Here is a 20,974-nt window from a genome sequence, read left to right as displayed (position 1 = left end):
TTAAGAAGATCAACTTTTCCACTGTGAGGAAAAGAGTTAGAAATGATTATTGCTTATGGAATAATGTAATATTTAATTAAACTTAGAAGTGTTACTAATGAAACATGTCTTGTACCAAGTGATAAAATCAAAAGAAAACCATTTTCTAAAAGACCATAAGAAATCCATCTGCATTTCGGACTATACAAATGATTGCTGAATCAAGAGAAAAAATTAATTACTCTCAGACTCAAGCACATCTGTTAATAAATCTAAAATTAACATAAGAATCAACCTAATAATACTCAAATAGCAAATGCATTAAAACTGCAATTCTAATTTAAATAACTTAATACAGTCATGTACTACTTCATGATTTTGCCTCAGAAGACAGTCTCATTCTCAACCAATAAAAATGAACTTAAAATCATGAAAAGACTGCAACAGACACAAAGGTGGATGCCTGAAGGCACACGTCATTAGACCCCTGTTTAGGACATTAAAAGCCACCGAGAAGTTTGTACAACACAGGGCAGGCAGAAACACTGACTGTTCTCTTTATAACAGAATTTGAAACTTTAATTGTATGCATACACTGCCTTTCTCCACTTCCAAAACCTTGAGCCCTAGATGAAAACATCAAGAAGCACAAAATTTTTAATGAAAGAAACTAGATTAATCATATACAGTCAAAGCTATTAGCCTTCAACTTCTGTCTTCCAAAAGAGCTTCCTCGTATAGATACAATGCTCTTTATCATTTTATTCTGGGCCTCTTTCTACTAATCTCGTTTGGCTGGGTCTCTCCAGGAATGGCATTAACTGGGAGCACGGGGTAGGGTAGAGAAGACATACCCTGTGAGGCTTTAACTAACTGACCTCTAGTTTTCTGTTTGGTTGACTGAATGGTCTTTGACTCACCTTCAAATCAGAGAAGAGCTGAAATGGGCTAAAGAAAGTTTAGCATTAATAAATGTATAAAAATCTTTAAATATCTATTCTTCTGTCAAAAGCCAAGAAAAGTCCTTCAAGCTTAAGTCACTACCAAAACCCCAGTAGGTAGGAAGATTAACCAAAAAGAAAAATTAAGTTTTTGAACGCTGCTCTGATTCATCTGCGGAATTATCTGTTAAATTAATACAAAGCACCAGGAATGTTTCAAAAGTATCAACGCATTCTGTTCTAACACACCTCTATGAAACAGAGTGCTTAATATTTGCACTCAAGTCCAAAACAGGAATGGCATTTTCAACCGGCCCATCTTCCTCATCAATGTCCTTATTCCCTTCTGAGATTTTTTGACACGCACTCATATGATGATATTTAGGAACCTAGCATATTCCCCAAAGAAATGTTAATGGAATAGGAGAAAGAAAAAAAATATAAAACATAGCATAAGCCATGCGTGCACATTTACAGACACCAGACAGTGTCTGGGGCACATAGTAGGTGCTTAATAGTTTTTGAATGAGTGAACAAATGAATGACACGGCTCCAAGGCCAGTGGGAAAGAGGCAGCGTGTACTCATTACAGAGTAAACACTGATGTCCTTACCTCCACCAGGGACACCGTGCAACCTACCTTCAAAGGACAGCACAGCATCTGATACTCCCTTTTCTATTTTGACTATGAAGAATCCCAACACATAAAAGAAATAAAACAGTAAAAGAACAAAAAAACCTGAACAACACGAAACTATTCTGAAATATGTCCTGCACCAAAAGGAGACGAAAGGGGAAAAATCAAATTTAGCTTAAATTTGACAAAATACATCACTGTACTTAGATACCTACACGTGGATGAAGAGTTAACTTATTTTTAATGTTTAAAAGTTTAACACTTTGAATTACATAACTTCATTGACATGGCCACACAGTTACTAATAACCATGCCCACATCCTTCTCTTACTATAATGTCTACACTTGAAATCTCCCACCTAAGCCATTTCTTTAAATCCGAAGTTTCCTTCCAAGCCTCGTTCAAAATGCACCTTCTTCTCTGAAGTCCCCTGGATTTCTCCAGTTCTACAAAAACATTCCCTCCTCTTAAACCTCTCAGCAGGTAACAGGCCTGCCCTCTGGTCCTGACAGTGATGCGGGCAGGTCCCGTCTCCTCCTGGGCTGCAAGCAGCTCAGAAGATGCCTCTTGTGTAGGTGTGACCCTGCTATTTCTCAGCAGAGTGACTTAACAATTCTGAGATACACAGTAGGTTTCAATCATTACGAGAATAAATAAAATAAATATCATCATGACAGGGAAGACCACTTTGACTTGAAAGTAAATGGTATGATACAATACAATTAATGTAATATAATGATCAATTCCGTTCATTGATCTGAAAATGATTGACGCTGCAGGCCAAACACAGAGCCTTGGGAGAACCAAATGAAGACTCGCATGGAGCAAGTTCAGCAGGTGAGCCACAGTCTATCAACTAGCCAGCCCTCCAAGGATGCCTTGAATGCCTGCTAAATTCCCAGTCTTGTGATGGTTAATGAGTACACAAAAAAGAACGGGTTACAGGCCAGGTCCAGGCTCTGAAAAATCAACTGCTCTCATCTTAAACGTGAGGGACCCCAGCAAAAGCTCTGAAAAAGGCCCCTTTCTTGCCTGTGACTGCACAGCTGGGAAACAGAAGCCGCTGCCTGTTGTGCTGTCTCTGACGTTCCCTCCTACCTTTGCTGGACAAATAGAAGCCAAATGAGTCAGTCACCATAAATAAACTGAGTAACTAATCTTAACCAAATGGGCAAGTCTATAAAATTCAGTTGAAGAGGGCCTTCTGTGGGTTCTACGGTGCCTTGGAGGTCTCGGAAGGCTGTAATACATCCCCTAGTAATTTAGGAGAACTTTCCCAGCCAGGAAGCTGTAGACAGGCAGGTGGGACTCCTGCTTAGTTCCCAAGGGCTCCTTCTGTCTCCAGTGGCTTTTCTGGGATCCTTTAGGAATTAACTTGTCTGAGCTCAGGTGTTTCCCCATGTTTGGGCTCCGTGTTATGGAACATCAAATAATCAAAGCAACTTGAATTTTAAAAGAATGTTCACAAGTTCATTATTTTTTCGGTGGATAAATTATGTATTCATCCCTTACCATGCACAAAATTCTCTACCATCTTAAGGAATAGTTAGCTAGAAGAGATATACAAAAATAAGTATCACATAAGGCTGTATATGATGAATCCTAAGTCAAGAAAGAGTCTGAAAAGGGAATGTCACATTTTATGAATAATAAAAGCTAACACAGAGTGCTTACTCTGTATTAAAGTAATATGCACTTTATGCTAAATATTAGTACATTAAATCATGAGGTGCTACTTATTTGGTGGGAAGAAAAGATAAGAAGAAAATGAGATTTGGACCCAGTATTATAAAATTGCCTTTGCCGTTCAAATCAGAAGAACTTTAAATTTAGGAAGATAAAATAAAGGTTGATTTCACAATGAACAGAAGTCCATTTTTTTCTATTTTTTCTATACTTTTGTAAAAAAATATTTAAAACTCTCACATACATAGAATGTTCATTCCAAATACATTTAGAGCACACATTCCAAATACATGGCAACATTTTAGAGGGCACAACGCACATTTAAATTTTTTTTCTTAAACTAATGATTTCTTTGTAAGTAAAAATACTCATTTCCCCCCAAATCCTAAAAACACCCTTTTAGGACCAATAATAAGTCCAATTTAGTTTTGTTTTTATATTTTAAACACATAAAACTTAAATAAAATATATGCTGGTGTGTTATTAATAATTCACTGTTTATTATCCTAAGATAATAAGAAAATAACACATTCTCATTTATTATATGCATGTTATTCCTTGTTCAAGTAAGTACTTCATATACTTTCCACACTCACTGAGATCATTTGAAATATGAATTGAGAACTGTTTCTATCAGCAAGTTGGGTCAACACAGGCCACAAGGTGACAACTAAGGATACAAGACTCAAACATGAAATGAAAATAAATCCGTCCTGAAGGAGCTTTCAAGGATAACGAGGAGATAGCTACTCATCCACCACTTCCATAAGGCCCAATGGGATGGATGCTGTATAAGTGGCAGCAGACTTCAGAGCAGAGAGAGATACATTTTATTGGGAGGAAACCAAGACATTTTTCTGTGGGTGGGAGTCAAGATGGGCCGTGGACAAGCAAAACTGAGAAAAGACCTTCACGGCCACAGGAACAAAGACTCAGCCAATACAAACCTGGAGTCCAGTAAACACGCGGGTGTAGCTGGGGTGCTCACTGTAATGGCCTAAATTAAATAAGGACCTGGGCACTGCAGTCTCAACCAAATGCCACAGGAAGGGGTCTGCACTTTATTTAACCAGTCTGCGTTTGTCAAATGGGAGAGGGGTGACAGGGCAGAGGGACAGAGGGGACCGATGCAGCAGTGAACAGAATGAAAAAAACAAATCCTGTTCTTTATTGAGAACATCCTCTCGGAGGATATAAACTGCTAAAAATAAATGGTATTTTGATGGATAATACAAGGGTAGTCACAACACTTAAATCAACTATACTTCATTTTAAAAATGGCTTTAATAAAAATAAAATAAATAGGGTGAGTATTTTGATACGGGTGGCATCTGATCTAAAGGAATTGAGAAAAGCTGTGAGGAATACTGGGGGTATGTATTCCAGGCAGAGGAAGCATCCAGAACAGGCTCCCAGGAGGAAGTGTGTGAAGCTGTGGTTACGACAGGGGGGCCTGTGTCGGGAGGAGGGACCGAGAGAAGAGCAGGAGATGAAACCAAAGAAGTGTGGGGAGCAGATCACACAGCACCTGGGGCCTTGACAAGGATTCTGGATTTTTCCCAATGAAACAGAAAGCCACCGAAGATTCCATGATTGGTTCACACTTTGGAAGTATGAGTGGACCACCATGGGGCCATGTGGGGAGCAGGTAAGCCCAGTTAGTAAGGCAATAATCCCGGAGAAGGATCTCACCAACCAAGTCCCGCATGATGGCAAGGAAGGTGGTCAGGCATATGCTGAAGGTAGAACCCACAGCATTTGCTAACAGGTTGAAGGTGGGGCAGAGGGAAAGAGGAAGCGAGGAGTGCTCCAAGATTTGGGGGGCCTGAAACGGCACTGTCACTGACTGAGATGGGAAAGATGCAGGAGGAGTCTCCGGAGAGAAAGATGGGAGAATCCAGAGTTATGCGTGGGCGGTGCCTGGTTCCTCTGCCGGAATGATGTATAGAGCAGGTCAGATCTGAAACCACATCTGCCAAACTCCAACACCCGCACACTCTCTGTTCAGCCTTGATAAAGCCTGAGATGCAAGAACCAACATGGGATATGAAGAATTCTGAGCAGAGGGAAGGGCAGATGGGAGGGGAAGTTATTGAACAGAAGGCAGGGCAGGGTACCAGCAACACGGGACAGGGAGGCATTTGGGGGCTTGAAGAAACCAGAAAAGACGTGACTACTTGCTGGGTGATTCTGATACAGAATAGACCCAAGACGAATTAAAGGAAGGGCAAAGCACGTGGAGACGGAGGCTCAAAATAGATCACGTGCTCACAAAATAGACGGAGAGGCCATTTCAGCAAGGAGCGGTTGCCCACTCTGAACCACTGGGAATTTAGCAGCGACGGTCCGCTTTCCAAGAGGCACTTGGAATGTTGTTTATACAACGTCTTATTAATACAACTAAAAAGCCCAGTTGCCTCCGAAGAGTGTAAGAGTCCATGATAGAGACTGCTGTTTAGTAATGTGCCCATGTTCTCTGGATCCCTGGACTGAATGAAGAAAGGGGAGCACTACTGCTTTGAGAGAAGCATCTCGCTCTGGCGCTTCTGTTTCCACGCGCTGTCTCAACACCGCTACTGTAATGACAAGCTGCCGTGTGATGCATCCCTGGCTAATCCTGAGGATTCTCCTGCTTTAGGATGTGCGGCGTCAGAAATCCGATGGATTAACGAAAGACTGCTAATGCTAGTTGCTGACATAAGGCTATTTAGGGCACCGAGGCAATCACAGAATTTTTCTAGCCGTTGCCGCAGCTTTTCAGAGCACTGTACGAATCAGTCATACTAATTCCAACAGTAAACAGCACACAGCTTTGGTGAGAGGCCATTAAAACGCGCCTTCATCAGTTCTTCTCTACAACTCCTTCCCCAAAACCATCCCTAAATCTGGATAAATTGCCTGGGATCATTTATCACCTGTAATATTCACTTTATCCAGACTCCAGGCCCAGTTGATGGCTAGAATTTTACACATCCCTGATTAGAGCGGAAGTGGTCCCCAGTGGCAGCTGGGAGCCTTTTTCAGCTGCCCAGGCTCAGAAAAGGCCTCAGCAAAGTGAACCAGATGCTCTGCTCCTGGAAAGGCCATCAGGTGCTGAGGCACTGAGGTTTCTTAGAGATGATTTGTGTCACTGAAGACCTATGGGCCACCCACATCTCAGGGGTACGGCACAGTAAATAGAAACACAGCCTTTAGAATTAAATGTGAGCTCCAATTCTAATTCCGACCCTTATGATCTGTGCAACTTTTAGGCCAATACACAACCTCTCTGAGGCTCACTTTCTTCATCTATAAACTGAGGATATCATTCATGTCTTTGCATATAAAATGTCCAATAGAGCACTGCTAGGAAAACGGCACAGCCACAGAAATGTCATGGTCTGGTTCTTGCCATACGTGTGTCGCTACAATAGAAATGGATACACTATGTCAAACAGCGGATGACAAGTGGCCACTGACATCATCCCCTGTGCTGATTCCATAGGCACCCAACCTTCTCACCTGGCTTCCCCGGAGACCATTTAGATCTGGGTACCACGTGTCCATCACAGAACGCTATATCACATTCTCACTGTAAACTGGTCAGCCAGCATTTGACATTTGGGTTTTTATCCACCTGCACCTTACAATTTTGTTTAACTTGAGTGAGTACAATCAGCACAGGATATATTGACAATCAAATTTCACTAACGTCCAGAACCCAAAACACATTATGCTAAGTGAAGTAAGCTGAGCACAGAAAGACAAATAGTCCACGGTCTGACTTACATATGGAATCTAAAAACGTGGAACTCGTAGAAGCAGAGAGTAGAATGGTGGTTTCTAGAGCCTGGGCAAGAATGCAGGGCAGGGATGGGAGGGGATGGAAAATGGGGAGATGTGGGTCAAAGGGTCCAAAGTCTCAGTTATGCAGGGTAAGTTCTGGAGATATATTGCAGCACGATGACTATGGTTAATAATACTGTATTGTATACTTGGAGTTTCCTGAGAGAGTAGATCTTAAATATTCTCACCACAATAAACAAATAAATAAGTGGTAATTATGTGAGGTAATAGGCATGTTATAATTAGCTTGACTGTGGTAATTATTTCACAATGTATACATATACCAAATGTACATGTATGAGAATACCTTAAATATACACAATTTTTATTTGTCAATTATACCTCAGTAAAGTTGGAAAAAATCCATTAAGGTCCACAGCTAATGTTACTGCCTCACCCCTGATGGATATATAGCATTAGAACAATCGCAGGGAAAAGCGCAGACTTGGGAGACGGGGACAGTATTAGAAAAACCACCCATCTACATAGGAAACAGATCTGTTTCTCCAGACCATTATCTAAATCCCATACTGGACCCTACCATCCTCAGGAGCTCCACAAGGAATGCCCTGGTGTGTTACAAAATTAAAATGTCAGCCCTCTATCACTTAACTCCTGGCCATTATGAATATAAAGTGTTATTACAGTCAAGTTAATGGGAAGAATTATATCTTATCACAGTTACCCAACTTGAGACTCACTGCCATAAAAAAGCAAGCTGATTGATTATTTAAGACAGGAAAAGTGAAAACAAAGAAGGAAATTAACACAGGTTTTGATGAGACCTGGTAACATTTTCTCGTGGGATTCAGTTTCAATTTAAAGCTGAACAGATTCTTAGAGCTTAAAGATATTGGGTGATTTGGTTAAAAATTCCAGAGGATTGGATTCAAGATTACTTTGCAATCTCATGACTTTAAAACCTTCTTAATTAAAGAGATCCATTTGTTTTCAATGAAACAGGACACAGATTTGCAGACCAGAAAAACAAATCAGGAGGAGGGGAAAATGGTTCTGCATGGTAGTCCCTGGGGCTCCAGATTTTAATGTGATGCTCAATTAAAGAGGAAAATCAGATCCCGGCCATAGGGTCTCACTTTCAGAGGCTGTAAAGTGAGCAGATCTCAGGGTCCGGGTACAAATCCACTGGTACCTCTTAAAACTACAATATGCATCTGGAACCACCCCCCTTCTTAGATAATAAGGCAGAGAGTGGTGTTCACGGTGCCTTTATCTTATCTCTAGGGGAGAAAAACAAAGCTGTGGTCTCAAAGAAGTCCCTTATCCAGGGCTCACCTGTGAAGAGACTGGCAACAGAAATCCATCATCCCCTCAAAGATGGCTTCAGAGTTCACGACGGAAAACGTTTTAAAGGAACCAAGTTGAAATTTTAAAAGCATTACTCCAAATTTTCTTTTCTTTAATTCATCCCCTCCAATTCTCAAATAAATCAGCAAAGAGGCCAAAAGTCTCTCCCAAGTTTTAAACTGTTTTCAAACCTCCCTTCCACATCTCCTTTGAGCCACTGCCCTACTTCTCTGCTCCTTTTCGTAACCCAATTTCTCAGAAAGGGTCCTCCCAGTTCCTGTCTCCTCCAGCATCTGCAGCCTCCACGCTGCACCTCAAGGGCTGTCCCCGAAGACCCGGCCACCTCCAGCCAGGGAGTCGAAGGCCATCCCCTTCATGCCTCATCTCCCCTCCTGTCCTGACTCACTCTCTCCGCCCTGGTACTCCTCCCCCGCCAGGCAGGCAGCATCAGGCACTTCTGCCTTTCTTTATCCCTGGACCTTGGGTAAGGCTATTCTCGCTCCCCAGTTTTCTCCAGCCCCTGGGCCTCCGTCGCCCAACCTCCCCCTCTGAGCTCCCATTAGCCATCTCAGATCCCCTACATTCAAAACACTACCCCAACCCTGGGTCTCCTCCTCCAGGGTTCCCTCCATGACTAACTGCCATTAACCTCCACCCTTTTTTAATTGGAGTATAATTGCTTTACAATGTTGTGTTAGTTTCTGCTGTACAGCAAAGTGAATCAGCCATACATATACATATATCCCCCTTTTCTTGGATTTCCTTCCCATTTAGGTCATCACAGATCATTGAGTAGAGTTCCCTGTGCTATACAGTCAGTTCTCATTAGTTATCTGTTTTATATATAGTAGTGTATATATATCAATCCCAATCTCCCAATTCATCCCACCCCCTTTCTCCCAACCTCCCCTCTTAATTCTCCCCACCTCCCCCCTTAATTCTTCCCTTTCCCTCACCCACATTATCCAATCTATCGTCAAGTCCTCCTGACTTTAGCTCCCAAACCCTCCTCATTGTCCATCTTCATTCACCTGGGATGCTTCCCCAGTCTACGGACTCATCTGCAGCCATCTACTCCTGCCCCTCTCCATCCACACTTTTAAATTCATCCTCTTCACAGCCCGAGTCAGCTTTAAAAATACTGTGTGTATCTGTGTGTGTATGTGTGTGTGTGTGTGTACGTGTGTGTGTGTGTACACTCCACACACACATATATAATCCTGTTACCCTGCGCTGCTTGAGGCTAAAAGATTTCCAGTTACAGGGAAGATCCTTCCCAGGGTTCAGCAAACCCTCCCCTTTCTGCACACACACCCCGACCTACTCCTCCACGTTTTCCTAATTCAATGCTCGCTTTACTCTCTGTGTTTCAGCCACGTTGGCATTTCAGTTTCTAATACAATCCATGTACTCTCCTCAAAAAAGGGCTTTTGGACCTCTGTGACCTCTGCCACACCACCACGACTCCCACCCCACAAATGGATCATCTATTATGTTGACTGGAAATTCAGAGGATCAGGCCCCACCTAAACCTGAAGAATCAAAGCATCTCCAGGAGGCCAGAATGCATCTAACACTTGAGTCCTGACCATGCCCACAGGCCTGGGGTCTCCATTAATGAGGCCATCCATCCCTCCGTGGGCAGGTGACAGCTCTTCTTATATTGACCTGGAACCTGCCTTCTGGAACCTTCTTCCCATTGATCCTAATTCAGTAATTCCTTAAAATCCCCTTTATAAGATGCTGGCGCCCTCAGCATCTCAATGGCCTTCCTCTGAGGCTGCTTCCATACTTTCTTTCTTCTTTTTTTTTTTTTAAAGAATTTTCATTTTTAGAGTAGTTTTAGGTTCATAGCAAAACTGAGGGAAACATACAGAGATTTCCCTGCCTCCACACATGGACAGCCTACCCCATGATCAACACCCACCCCCATCCCGCCGACTGATGACCTGCACTGACACATCACCATCACCTGGAGTCCACAGCCCACCACTCTTTTGTGTGTGTGTGTTACGCGGGCCTCTCACTGTTGTGGCCTCTCCCGTTGCGGAGCACAGGCTCCGGACGCGCAGGCTCAGCGGCCATGGCTCACGGGCCCAGCCGCTCCGCAGCATGTGGGATCTTCCCAGACCAGGGCACGAACCTGTGTCCCCTGCATCGGCAGGCGGACTCTCAACCACTGCGCCACCAAGGAAGCCCCCACCACTCTTTTTAAGCTTAGTTCCTAACACCGTATTTAGATGGTTCCAGGTCCTCCCTGAAGCTAACCTAGTTGAGGACTCTCCCACTGCACAGTGGTCACAAAACCAGCACGAGGGCACATGGAAACGGGCTGGAAACCCAGCCTGTCACCTATGAGCCTGGAGACTGCAAACCACATCAAGCCTCTGTGTCCTCATTCCATAAACGGAAACAATAATAGTGCTTTCCTCTTTGGACTGATACAAGGGCTAAAATGGTTCCTGCATGGAAAGCACACAGCCTGGTGCCTGGCCCACACATGTGTCCATAAATAGAATGGGGACTCCCTGAGGACAGAGCTTCATGTCAACTTTGCTTTGTTTCGCACTGCTAGCATCTAGAACAGTGCCTGACACTGAGTGGGCACCCAATTATTTGTTGAACGACTGTATTAACAGTCATGGACAAAACTAGCATTTAAAATAAGAAAAGTTTTCATTTTGAATATAGTAAAAAAAAACAGAAGTAAGATGGAATTGAATTCTAATTTAGTTTTCCTTCTGATGTAAATTAAAGTACATTCTTTAAATGACTCTTAAAATGCCAACTAATGGTTCTGGCGTATCACACAGTGATTTAAATATGTTATTCTATTAAATAAAATGGAATAAGACATGTCTGATTTAGAAACAAGTTTTTGCACCAGATTTGCAATGTTATGAAAGACACAGATAGAAAGCGATGTTATCTTTTTCAACTCTCATTTCAAAGATAATAACTACTGTGCAACAATAGGACACCAGGGGATAACAGAAATACACTAAATCAGTTGCATTAATTTTAAGTAGTATCATTAAATGACTTAACATTTTTTGTTTCTGAATTACTTTAATGTTTTTATATTAAAGTGAAAAGCAGTGAATGCTTCAGATACTTTAAAAAGTCCAGCCTGGCATACAGAAACCTAATAGTGGCTCTTAGAACATGTATCCTGACATACATACTTTTTATACTGCTATTGAAATAAATATGAAATATATTTAGTATACTTGCCATATGGCCATTGGAAAATATTGCAAATTCTTTTAGAAAAAAACCAGTTGGCTTTTTTCTTTTCAAATAGAGGAGGCAGGGGAGCTGCCCACACCGGGATTCCCATTTACACAAATAAGGGCCTCTGATTTGGAATAAATGGAATTCTGCTCACTGTAGCAGGGTTCCCTCCCTAACCTGCTTCCTAACTAAGCTGTACTATTGGTTTCCTTCCTACTCCTTTTAGAGGGAAAATAACTGGGTTAAAGTTCAGTTCTACTCCCTGTCACAAAATCCCCCCATCTGAAACATTTCCAAGGGCACTGAGGGTAAGCCCAGCCCACGCACAGGAAGGCCTGTGCGCCTGGTACCCACCCAGGGGCCTCATCCTCCCTCAGGATCCAGCACAGGCCCAGCAGGGAGGAGGTGCTTCCTAAACATTGGCTGGCATGAACCGAGCATCACCACAGGTCCCTGGGCGTTCTGTATCCCAAAGCCTCCCTCCTAGGGGACCCCAAGGCCTGGAGTCCAGCCCTGGGCAGACAGGATCCCACTCCCAGGGGCTGGGAGGCCAAGGACAGGATGACCAGGGGGTCGAGGACAGGACACGTGAGCCTCGTTAGTGAAGAGTAAACCGCTTTCCCTGTCCAGCTTCAGGGCTTCACCAGGCCCTCGAGGGAGGGAGCTGTGACCCTGACAAGGGAAAGGCCAAGGTCTGAGGCTCCAAGTGACTACGATGTTTGATGGCCACAAAACTGAGCAGGGAGCAGGCCCTGCCCAGAGTGCGGACTGAGTGGCTGACTGTGCAGGTCGATGGGGTCAGGAGGTGGTAGAAAGTTTCCAGGAGGACTCCTAATTCCACCCAGATTGTAGTGTGAGTCATCCCAGAGCCACCAGAAGAGGAGGGGACCCAGGAGTTCCCCCTGCAGACAGGAAGGACACTAAGCTGCCCACACAGGGTGGGGAGGCCAGAGTCAGGTGTCCAAGGGAGGGGCAGCTGAGTACCATCAATTCCCACCAGGGGATCTGACTGGATAGAGCACCAGAGCCGGTCCCAAACCTCACAGCTGTACCAAGCAACCTAGAGCAGGATCTGGAGGAGCCCAGGTCAGGCTCAGATCCCGGGCAGGGGCACAGCTATCCACACTACTGTTCGTGGCCAGCAGGCCGTTAAAAGCCCCCAGCTTTATCACGGGCACAGGGGGCGAGGTGTAGGCTCCCTCCCATTCCCCATGACATCTCCCCCCACATGCTCTTCTGGTCGTGACCTCCAGGTTGCTAGCTGCAGTTTTTCGGTCCCTACATATGAGATTGTGAAATGGAAATCTTCTTGCTGCCTAAACTCTGTACATCAGGCCTACACTCCATGGACCTGCCAAGGTCCAAGGATTGTTAAGCCCTTTTAAAAGGGGGGTGGGGGGGGACAAACGTTTCTAAAGTGAGTGCTTGTCTCACAGAGGGCACACCAATTCATATTCACATCACCTGCTTGCACAGTATAACAAAATTACCTAGTTTGAAAGGAAACCTAGAACATGATCCTGTTGCGGAGAATGAAGTCCTGATGATTGATCCATGCAGCCCCCTTTCCCAGGTGAAGCACATCCGGGGAATCCCGGGAGCCCTCCTTCCATCACATGCGCTCACAAATGTTAACTCAATCCTCACAGGAGGAAGGACTCTCTCTCGTACATAAAATAGAAGCTGGGAGACATGGGGGTGACCTGTTCTAGGTGCATACGGCAGGCTTGGGTTTCAAACCCAGGCCCGTGACTGCCAATGTCACACACCGCCCACCACCGCTGGTATCACTGCCACTTCTCCACTGACTGACAGAGACAGAACACATGCATCTTGGTGAGCCTCAACCCCCTTGCTGTGGCCCAGTGTTTCCATTCCAGAAGGGCATGGAGCAGTTACAACGGAAGCTTCCTTCCCTATTCTTGTACCTTGCAGTGTGACGTTACCATCAGGCCAGGATTAGGCCTTATCCCTTCTTCATTTTCATGCCCAGAATAGCGAACTGAATCAAATCGTGTGGGAAACGAGATGTTTTAAAACTAGATGTTTTAAACACATCTATCTGCGTTCATTCAATTTCCAAGAGCTGGAAAATTACTAGTAGGTGAAGCCAAATCAGGAACTCTGGCTTATTGATATGTGATGAGCTTGTTTCGTTTTGTGTTTTTCCAACAACTTTCATATCTGAAAACAAAGGAAGCATATTTGAGATGACATTCTAGTGCCGGCTTAAAAAAAGCCTTTGAACTTGGAGTTTTCTTAGTCTTCTAAAAGCTTTTTTCACCAACACTTTTATCTTAATACTCTTCTGAAATATATACTCTCAATGACGGCTATAGGTATATTTCAAGTTCTTGCAGTTTCTATATATTTTGTTAGAGGCAAAGAAAAAATGATTCCTTCAACGTCCTTGAAGATCTCAGCTGCCCTGTCGCTAGTGTTGTCTTCACAACAAGCCCGTGGGGCGGACCCTCTTGCTGTCTCCATTTTACAGAAGAGGAAACTGAGACTCAGAGAAGTGAAATGACTTGCCCAGGCCACAGGGCTGGGAAAAGGTGGAGGTGGAATTCCAATCCAGCCGTCTGCAGGACGGCCACCCTTGGACTTTGGAAGATACTGATTTCAAACTAGGTAATGTGGGGAGAAGCCCCTTTACAGATGTAATCTGCCCCCCTGATGAATAGAGAATTGGGACCCTCACCCTTTAGTCTTAAGGAGGCCTGAAGAGTCCAGCACAGTGGAAGGAAAGAACATGGGGGACCAACCTCGGGGCTGTGGTGCACTCACAGCTACAGAGAATCAGAGGTCTCAGGCAAACCACTCCAGGCCTTCTTTTTTTCATCTAAAATGCCAAGGCTGGGGAAGGAGGGTTTGTTTGATAGTTTCCCATATATTCAGGTCTGATCAGCATGGGCAGGTTCTTGTTAATCATAATAGCTTTTCCCACACAATTTCCTTTTCTATTTCATTTTTTTAAATTAATTTATTTTTTTAATTGAAGTACATTGATTTACAATATTGTGTTAGTTTCAGGTATACAGCAGTGATTCAGTTATATATATATACACACACACACACACACACACACACACACACACAGATACATATATACTTTTTCAGATTCTTTTCCCTTATAGGTTATTACAAATTATTGAGTATAGTTCCTTGTGCTCTACAGTAGGTCCTTGTTGGTTGTCTATTTTATATATGGTAGCGTGTATATGTTAATAATCCCAACCTCCTAATTTATCCTCCCCCCAAACTTTCCCCTCTGGTAACCATAAATTTGTTTTCTATGTCTGTGGGTCTATTTCTGTTTTGTAAATAAGTTCATTTGCATCTTTTTTTTTTAGATTCCACATATAAGCCAAGAGTCCTTCTTTCATCATTTGGTCTCAGCGCTCCCCACGCCAGAATGAGAGGTGGGGAAGAGCTGGGCCTGGATCCCCAAGGAACTGGGTTCACATCCCAGCTCCCTGGCCTGCAGCTGTGGGCACCGGATGGGTCGGTCTGCCTGTTTCTCTGTGGGGAACAATGCTAATCCCCTCACTGGGTTGCTCTTGGGTACATAGCCGGTCACGGGAGGAGCTTAGGAACAGGAGTTATTTTTTTACTCTAGGCCTTCATCATCTCTCAACTCACATGGAAACAAAGACCCTCAACACAGCATCATTAATAGTGAAAGACTGCCAACAACCCAAATGGCGAACACTGCAAAAAGTAAGAACATATAAATTACGAAATAGTATTAAAATCGTAGGCGGCTATTCAAAATCATGTTTTCCAGGATTATTTTTCAGCCTGGAAAAATAATGCTGATCTTGGTCACTGAACAAAGCAAGCTGTAAAAACTACGTATGTAGCGTATGCACTATTTTGCGTGTAAGTACACATGTATAAAGCATATATACATACACAGAAATCTGGAAAAAAAGACAAAAACTTGTTAATAGTACTTCTTTAAGTAACTGGATTATGTTTTACTTTCTTTTTGATATCTTGTGGTAGTTTCTGGTTTATCCTATGACGATGCAGGACTCACGTAATCAGAAAAAAGGGTTAACAACGGAAAGTGATTTCCAACTAAGAACAAACATACATTTTTCAAATAAAGGTGAAATTAACACTGTAAGCAAAACTATTTTTAAGGAACTAAACCGTAAACTATCATCCCAACAAGAGACGACCTAACACCAAAAAAGGAAAATAGAAAAAATGATCATTTCCAGAAATTCAAATAGCACTAAAGCAAGTTTAACATACAGAGAATTTAGAGATGAAAATGCTCCACAAGTGACCCCCCGGAATCACAGAGAAATCAGGAAGACAGAGTTTTAGAAGATGATTTTTCCTCTTAGGCCTGGAAAAAGTATCCTGGAGGGATTAAAGATTTGGAGGAGAACTTGGCCAAACTTTGGCTTGTTTCAACAGCCCCATTCTTGTTTTCTTTCTCTCCCTCAACACAGATGCACAGACGCGCACACGTGCACACACACACACGCACACACGCACGCAGGCGCGCACACACACACACACACACACACACAGACTGGCCAAGTCGAGCATTTGATTCTCGACTCTTGGGTGAAAAGGGTGCAGCTTTGCCCAGGAGCCTAGCATGCTTGCTGCTTCAGCCACCACGGAGGCCCCGTCTCACTCAGTGCTGCAGCTGGCCTGGGGCCTGTCCCTGCCCCAGCCCCTCACCAGCCCTACACCTGCATGAGGGCTGCCAGCCCACCTTTGGGCTTGCCGCTCCCTCACCACCCTGACCTGGGGCCCAGACACAGTGCGGCCCCCAGCAGATGTGTCAGCCAGGCCTGTCTCAGCTGCATTTGTGCCTCCAGGGTCCCCCTGACAGCACCTCACCTAGACTCACAAATCTCAGGCATGGTCCCAAGTTCACTACCACTCTTGGTCTTTTCCTCCAATTGTTTTCATCCTACAGAAAACAGCTGCATCAACAGCTCCTTTCGAAAGGACAAAACCAATAAATTAGGGAGCCCAGCACAGACCATAGGGAGCCCAGCACAGACCACAGGGTTCCCAGTATAGACCACAGGGGGCCTAGTACAGACCATAGGGATCCCACTATAGACCACAGGGGGCCCAGTGTAGACCACAGGGAGCCCAATACAGACCACAGGGAGCCCGGTATAGACCACAGGGAGTCCAGTATGAACCAGAGTGCCTAGTATAGACCAAAGGAAGCCCAGTATCAATTCCTCTCATATGAGAGCCCTGACCCCAACCATCATAAGAGAGAGAGAGTGGAGGTGGTAAGAAGCTTAAAAGATAAAGCAAAACTACATACACAGGGACTTCCCCGGTGGTCCAGTGGTAAAGAATCCTCCTTCCAATGCTGGGGACGCGGGTTCGATCCCTGGTCGGGGAACTAAGATCCCACATGCTGTGGGGCAACTAAGCCCACGTGCCATAGCTACAGAGCCCACGCGCCCTGGAGCCTGCACGCCACAACTAGAGAGAAAAAACGTGCACACCGCAACTAGAGCGAGGCCCGCGAGCCACGACGAAAGATCCCACACACCTCAACGAAGATCCTGCGTGCCCCAACTAAGACCTGATGCAGCCAAAAAATATAAATAAAATAAATAAATAATAAATAAAATATATATTTTTAAAAGTACATACAGTACATACCTGGGGAGTCTTAAACCAAAAACAGAACCATAAACTACATATTTCAGAAAATGCAGTCCAAGTATGATTTATAAAAGTTCAAGAATACTCTTCTCTTCTTCATTTAACAAATTACAGTAATTAAAAGCAAGGATTCTGGGGGCTGGGTTGAAATCCCAGCTCACCAATTATTAGCCGTGTGACCTTGGACTCAACAGGTTGGTGCAGGAATTTCTCTGCTGCGCCCGAGGTAAAGAAATAGCTATAAGGCCTCCTGAGCACAGTTCTTTTCCTCAAGAAGAATCTAGGACCTCAAGAGTTATACTAGTCAGGGTCAACCAAGTTATGCTGCAGTAACAATCATAAAACACCAAGGAATGCATCATTTCTCACAGATCCTCCATGCCCACTGCAGGTCAGTGGGGGCTCTTTAAAGTCCTGCTCACCTGGGGCCAAAATATTGCAGTTTGCTCTGGCAGGGGGCATGGGATGTGGTGAGGCATACGCTGGCTCTTCATGCTTCTGCCCAGAAGTGACACATTTAATTGGCCTAAGCAAGTCACGTGCCCACCTATGTTCAAATGGACGTGGAAGCACAGGTCTACTTACTCTGCCAAGAAGGAGAGTCAGGATGTTTGCAAACATCCATGCATCCATCCAGCCGGTGCCCAACACCTGCTTTCCACCTGCTCACTAGAGAACACGTTCCAGATATGTCTCCATCATGATCACGAACAGACCGACTACAGGGTGAAGCAGAAGCTTCGACCAGCTACCGTGAGCCAAACTGTGACTCATTCTCTCCCACCCCATCAAAAGGTATTTTCTTAAATCCTAACCATCAAATAGCAAAGAGCTTAAAGTTACTTAAGACTCTAAGCAATCACCACTATCCTATATTTTATTTATTTATTTATTTTTGCAGTACGCGGGCCTCTCACTGTTGTGGCCTCTCCTGCTGTGGAGCAGAGGCTCTGGATGCACAGGCTCAGCGGCCATGGCTCACGGGCCCAGCCGCTCTGTGGCATGTGGGATCCTCCCGGACCGGGGCACGAACCCGCGTCCCCTGCATCGGCAGGCGGACTCCCAACCGCTGCGCCACCAGGGAAGCCCCTATCCTATCATTTAAACACACATCCATGCCTCCATACACAAGCAGTCATTGCCAACCATCTGTACTGAAAATAAAATATTCTTTTTTTTTTAATGAATAACACTTTTCCAGGATTGGAGTCCCCAGTGAAATGTTTCTTTACAAAGCTCCGTCAATCCCAAGCGAAAACTCTTTCTTTCATAGAAAATGTCATCATCTGTAACTGTTCCCTGGGGCCAAGCTCAGGTAGGCGCTTCCAGAGTTCCTCCCAGAAAGAAACCTTCCGTGAATCGGGCTTTCAGAGACTCTCAACACTTTTGGCATCCAGACACTCGTCGAACCCTGAATTATTTATTCACCAATTTTGCACAACTTCCTAAACACCAATGGAGACTGAGCTGGTTTCAGCTGTTCGATGTTACATCTTCTCAAGTGGCTAAAGAGGCTATAAAGCACCCCATTGCTTAAGCCTGCCATCTCAGTTCCATTAGCAGTAAAGACCTCTCTATTCAAACTGCTAAGTAAATCCTCCGAGAGCCCAGGGACTGTTTCATGCTTGAAAGCAACCGCTAAGAATTTGACAACAACCAAACTGTTCCTATTTAATCCTTCTCCCAAGGTAAAAAGAATTATAGGTAAACATATGCCTTCATTATTTGCTTTGCTGCATTTCAATACCCAGTCCCACACAAAATTGCCAGGCAAGGATTTAATGCAATCACTTCTATTGCCTTTGAAGAATGGAAAAAGCTTAACAAGGGCTCTGGAGCTGGTTTGCCAGCTCCTGTATTTTTTTATAACATACATCCTAAATGTCACAGGGGTGAAGTCCGATCATACAGTTTGAAGAGTTTTTTTTTTTTACGTTTTTCTTTTTTTAAGATGATTCAAAAGAACAGTTCCAGGTGTGTGTGTGTGTGTGTGTGTGTGTGTGTGTGTGTGTGTGTATTTAAGCTGGCACTAATATTTAGTTTTGAACTCAAATCAAAAGCGACACCAAACTATGAAAAGAAGAATGATGAAAGATGTTGCAGAACTGAGGTTCTTATTATTTGGTTTTGAAAGATAGTAGGTATGGGATATAAGGATTTGGGATTTCTTTTGGATTTTTTTCTCTCAAGTTTTTGTTTTGTTTTGTTTTGTTTTTAGCCTTTAGTAATGTAGGTGCTTGTAAAACTTCTGAGAACCAGCAGGGGAGAATTTGGAAAACCAGTGCCTTAAAGCAATGGTTTTCAACGACCCTATGATCTCCAATACTTGCCCCATCATGACCATAACAAACCACCACACACTGCAGTCATCAAGATACTACTTCCTTCATGGAAAATCTTGGAGCAAGATTATTCAGTGAACCACCAATGATGAATTTCCCAAGTTATGTTCCTTTATGAAGATGACCTCTCTTTACACACCAGGTAACCAAGCTCTTCCCTAATTACTGAAGAGGCTACCTAGGTGTCTCTCTCCATAAAAGCAGTTTCTGCTGTCGGCCATTTATAAGAAAGGCTTTCTTTGTTAATTTTGCTGTGGTGTAAAAAATAGTTGGTACCTACTGGGATCTTGACTTGAAAAACAATGATAACATATACATACTTCTAAATATAAAATAGATAATCAACAAGGACCTACTGTATAGCACAGGAAACTCTACTCAATATTCTGTAACAACCTATATGGTAAAAGAATCTGAAAAAGAATGGATTTATGTATATGTGTGACAGAATCACTTTGCTATGCACCTGAAATTAACACAACATTGGAAATCAACTATACTCCAACATAAGAAAGAGAGAGAAAGAGGGAGGAAAGGAGGGAGGGAGGGAGAGAGGGAGGGAGGGAGAGAGGGAGGGAGGGAGGGAGGGAGGGAGAGAGGGAGGGAGGGAGGGAGGGAGGGAGAGAGGGAGGGAGGGAGAAAGGAAGGAAGAATGAATATTGGGGGAGGAACAATGATGACACACTATCTATATTAGCAATACCTTATCCTGTGCCTATCTCCCTAAATTAAAGAGCCATTGTACTTCCTAGGAGTCTGGGACCTTATTTTCCCCAAATATACATCTTCTACTCTTTACTGGTATGTTAAAGATGGCTTCGATTAGGGTACACCCTATAGGCTGACCAACAGTTGGAAGACATCCTTTATAAGTCCATACATATCAACTTGAAAAGACAGCATTTTCAAATCATGAGAGAGCAATTACTTTTAGCTTGTTTTGTTTTGTTTTTACCTCCAGGTATTCTGTAGGTCAACAGTCAAATACAGATCATCATTTCCTTTTTCTTTCACAGCACTTTATATTGGGTTTGCTTCTAACAACATAATATTTTACTATGAAGAGCCCGTTTTAGCTGTGTTATTATGAGCAGTGAAAATATGAAGTGAGTGCTTTCAATTCCTGACCAAAAGATTCAGAAACACCCTAGTAAAACGTCTTGAGGTTGTTCTCAATAATATCCTGACTACAAACACGTGCTATTTGATCAGGTCACCTCATCATTCAAGACACATATTTTTATGGGTTAAAAGATTCAATTTTTAAAATTTTTTATTTTTATAAAATTTTGTTTTGTTTTGTTTTGTTTTGTTTTGTTGCGGTACACGGGCTTCTCACTGTTGTGGCCTCTCCCGTTGC

General features: G+C 43.6%; 1 protein-coding gene across 7 annotated transcripts in view; it reads right to left on the bottom strand.

The window, feature by feature from the left end:
* The window catches only part of PTPRM (protein tyrosine phosphatase receptor type M), a 745,966-nt gene that overhangs the window by 679,406 nt on the left and 45,586 nt on the right, over window positions 1–20,974 (bottom strand). The window contains exon 1 of one of the 7 annotated variants that reach the window (XM_060310550.2): window positions 8,366–8,477. The exons of the other annotated variants lie outside the window; for them this stretch is intronic. The gene's annotated coding sequence lies outside the window, so the exon portion shown is untranslated. Of the gene's footprint in view, window positions 1–8,365; window positions 8,478–20,974 lie in introns of those variants that run through there. 7 annotated transcript variants of the gene reach the window in all.

Source organism: Globicephala melas, chromosome 13, assembly GCF_963455315.2.
Source record: "Globicephala melas chromosome 13, mGloMel1.2, whole genome shotgun sequence".
In the NCBI taxonomy this organism is placed as follows: domain Eukaryota; kingdom Metazoa; phylum Chordata; class Mammalia; order Artiodactyla; family Delphinidae; genus Globicephala; species Globicephala melas.
Note: the sequence above shows the minus strand (reverse complement) of the source record. Positions and strands in the feature narration are given on the sequence as shown.